This window comes from Spermophilus citellus (assembly GCF_964194105.1).
Source record: "Spermophilus citellus genome assembly, chromosome: 9".
In the NCBI taxonomy this organism is placed as follows: Eukaryota; Metazoa; Chordata; class Mammalia; order Rodentia; family Sciuridae; genus Spermophilus; species Spermophilus citellus.
This window is the reverse complement of record NC_138191.1, coordinates 24,893,112-24,897,559: the sequence shown is the minus strand read 5'-3', so window position 1 is coordinate 24,897,559 and position 4,448 is coordinate 24,893,112.

The window sequence follows — 4,448 nt, the reverse complement described above, 5'->3', positions numbered from 1 at the left end:
GCTTTCCTGCCAGTGGACTTTACTTCCTGAGGGGAGGAGGAAAGGCTGTAACTTGAGAGCATCTCAGGCCCGCCCTCCAACCACCCCTTGCTCAGAAGGTAGACTTTTTCACTGTGGGATCAAAAGTAATTGTCAAGTAAACTAAGGGCAAAATCCTTTCTGTGACTGTGCTCAAGGCTGGGGGATGGGGCTTTAAGAGTCTAATGCACATTCCAGAGGTTCCTGAGGGAGATTATCTAGACTTGCTCATAGAGGTGGGAGATACATTTTCTGGACCACAAATAACAATCATGGGGGTTGGAGTAAGTGCTTAGTATGTATAAGGCCTTGGCTCAATCCCCAGCACTAGGGGTGGGGTGGGGAAGGCAGTCTTAAGTAAATTCACACTGTGTGATCCTTTGTGTTCTGGTTACAAATTTGGAGTTTCAGGTCTAATTTTAATCTTTTCTTTTTATACTTACATATCTTAACTTCAAATACCTCCCATAAAAGGAGTATATTTACAGTAATATCAGTGAAGCTTTTTTCTTATTGAATTTTGGATTAAGGCTATTTCTCCTAGAAAACTACTGGGACAGTTCAACTTTCTATTCCTATTTCCTTCTACTGCACCCTACAAAAAAAAAAGGCCAACAGGAAATTGCCTTTCATCTCCCTACACCAATATTCCAGATTTTAAACCAGGGTGTATTTTAGGCCAAAGTGTTTTTCTTGTTGTATCCAGAAATTCTGCATGTTCCCTTTTAAAAAGCAAGGGGTTTCTCACCCTTTTAAAGCCATACTATAATATTTTTTTAATGAAAAAGCTTAGTTGTTTGGGAAAATTCTCCATAAGTGTAACCATGGAAAGATTATGCAATTATGTGGTGCTGGTGGTAGGGATCAAATAAACATTCAGCAAAAGGCAAAACCCAAAGGAAAAGGGAGAATGCTTTTCAGAGAGCTCTTTGTTAATCACACACTCCAGAAAACATTTTTAGTAAACATCTGTAGGACTGTATTTGGTTTTTTTTTGTTTTTTTTTTTTGTTTTTTTTGGTGGCACACTTGTTGCTTTTTTAAAGCAAGGCTCTCTGATTCTAATCACAAGATGAGATCAAACTATGCTTTATATTGATAGAGAGGTCTGATTCCCGAGGCTGGGGACAGATTTGAAATGTGGCAAACAGGGAGTCTAAGAAAGCAGCAAAGGGCTGGGGATGTGGCTCAAGCGGTAGCGCGCTCACCTGGCTTGCTTCCAGCCTGGGTTTGATCCTCAGCACCACATACCAACAAAGATGTTGTGTCCGCCGAGAACTAAAAAATAAATATTAAAAAAAATTCTCTCTCTCTCTCTCTCCTCTCTTTAAAAAAATAATAAATAAATAAATAAATAAATGTATTGTGTTCATCTAAAAAAAAAAAGAAAGCAAAGTCCCAGAGATAAGCCCTTCCAAACCTAAGGAAGCTTTTAGGTGTAATGGGAATTGCAAACTTGGTAGAATGTCAGCTTTGCCATTTTTTTTTTTAAGCATTAAAGCTCTAGAAAAGTTACCTTTACTGAGTCCATTTGTGGGAAATACTATTTTTCAAGGTTGTTGTAAGGATTAACAGTATATATATAAAGTGACTATGTTAACCATCTATTGCTTATTGACGGAGCTACTGTTGGTAAGCATTCTTTTTTTTTTTATTATTGGTTGTTCACACCATTACAAAGGTCTTGACATATTTCATACATTAGATCGAAGTAGGTTATGAACCCCCAATTTTACCCCAAATGCAGATTGCAGAATTACGTCAGATCGAAGTAGGTTATGAACCCCCAATTTTACCCCAAATGCAGATTGCAGAATTACGTCAGTTACACATCCACAATTTTACATAATGCCCTATTAGTAACTGTTGTATTCTGCTACCTTTCCTATCCCCTACTATCCCCCCTCCCCTTCACTCGCATCTTCTCTCTCTACCCCATCTACTGTAATTCATTTCTCTCCTTGTTTATTTTTCCATTCCCCTCACAACCTCTTATATGTAATTTTGTATAGCAATGAGGGTCTCCCTTCATTTCCATGCAATTTCCCTTTTCTCTCCCTTTCCCTCCCATCTCATGTCTCTGTTTAAAGTTAATCTTTTCTTCCTGCTCTTCCTCCCTACTCTGTTCATAGTTGCTCTCATTATATCAAAGAAGTCATTTGGTATTTGATCTTTAGGGATTGGCTACCTTCACTAAGCATAATCTGCTCTAGTGCCATCCATTTCCCTGCAAATTCCATGATTTTGTCATTTTTTAGTGCTGCGTAATATTCCATGGTGTATAAATGCCACATTTTTTTTTTTATCTATTCATCTATTGAAGGGCATCTGGGTTGGTTCCACAATCTAGCTATTGTGAATTGTGCTGCTATGAACATCGATGTGGCAGTATTCCTGTAGCTTGCTCTTTTAAGGTCTTCAGAGAATAGTCCTAGAAGGGCAATAGCAGGGTCAAATGGTGGTTCCATTCCCAGCTTTCCCAGGTATCTCCAAACTGCTTTCCAAATTGGCTGCACCAATTTGCAGTCCCACCAGCAATGTACAAGTGTACCCTTTTCTCCACATCCTCGCCAGCACTTGTTGTTTGACTTCATAGTGGCTGCCAATCTTACTGGAGTGAGATGGTATCTTAGGGTGGTTTTGATTTGCATTTCTCTGACTGCTAGAGATGGTGAGCATTTTTTCATGTACTTGTTGATTGATTGTATATCCTCCTCTGAGAAGTGTCTGTTCAGGTCCTTGGCCCATTTGTTGATTGGGTTATTTGTTATCTTATTGTCTAATTTTTTGAGTTCTTTGTATACTCTGGATATTAGGGCCCTATCTGAAGTGTGAGGAGTAAAAATTTGTTCCCAGGATATAGGCTCCCTATTTACCTGTCTTATTGTTTCTCTTGCTGAGAAAAAACTTTTTAGTTTAAGTAAGTCCCATTTGTTGATTCTTGTTATTAACTCTTGTGTTATGGGTATCCTATTAAGGAATTTGGAGCCTGACCCCACAATATGTAGATCTGAGCCAACTTTTTCTTCTATCAGACGCAGAGTCTCTGATTTGATATCAAGCTCCTTGATCCATTTTGAGTTAACTTTTGTGCATGGTGAGAGAATGGGATTCAGTTTCATTTTGTTGCATATGGATTTCCAGTTTTCCCAATACCATTTGTTGAAGATGCTATCCTTCCTCCATTGCATGCTTTTAGCCCCTTTATCAAATATAAGATAGTTGTAACTTTGTGGATTAGTCTCTGTCCTCTATTCTATATCATTGGTCCACCCGCCTGTTTTGGTACCAGTACCATGCTGTTTTTGTCACTATTGCTCTGTAATATAGTTTGAAATCTGGTATCGCTATACCGCCTGATTCACACTTCCTGCTTAGAATTGTTTTTGCTATTCTGGGTCTTTTATTTTTCCATATGAATTTCATGATTGCTTTATCTATTTCTACAAGAAATGCTGTTGGGATTTTGATTGGCATTGCATTAAACTTTAGAGAACTTTTGGTAATATCGCCATTTTGATAATGTTAGTTCTGCCTATCCATGAACAGGGTATATTTTTCCATCTTCTAAGATCTTCTTCTACTTCTTTCTTTAGGGTTCTGAAGTTTTCATTGTATAAATCTTTCACCTCTTTTGTTAGGTTGATTCCCAAGTATTTTATTTTTTTTGAGGATATTGTGAATGGAGTGTTTTTCCTCATTTCCGTTTCAGAAGTTTTGTCGCTGATATACAGAAATGCCTTTGATTTATGCGTGTTGATTTTATATCCTGCCACTTTGCTGAATTCATTTATTAGTTCTAGTAGTTTCTTTGTAGACCCTTTTGGGTCTTCTAGGTATAGAATCATGTCATCCGCAAATAGTGATAATTTAAGTTCTTCTTTTCCTATTTTTATGCCTTTAATTTCTTTTGTCTGTCTAATTGCTCTGGCTAGTATTTCAAGGACTAAATTCAATAGAAGTGGTGAGAGAGGGCATCCCTGTCTTGTTCCAGATTTTAGAGGGAATGCCTTCAACTTTTGTCCATTCAGAGTGATGCTAGCCTGAGGCTTAGCATAGATAGCTTTTACAATGTCAAGGTAAGTTCCTGTTATCCCTAGTTTTTCTAATGTTTTGAACATAAAGGGATGCTGTATTTTGTCGAATGCTTTCTCTGCATCTATCGAAGTGATCATATGGTTCTTATCTTTAAGTCTATTGATATGGTGAATAACATTTATTGATTTCCGTATATTGAACCATCCTTGCATCCCAGGGATGAATCCTACTTGATCATGGTACACAATTTTTTTGATGTGTTTTTGTATTCAATTCGCCAGAATTTTATTGAGGATTTTTGCATCCAGATTCATTAGAGATATTGGTCTGTAGTTTTCTTTCTTTGAGGTGTCTTTGTCTGGTTTCGGAATCAGGGTGATGTTGGCCTCATAG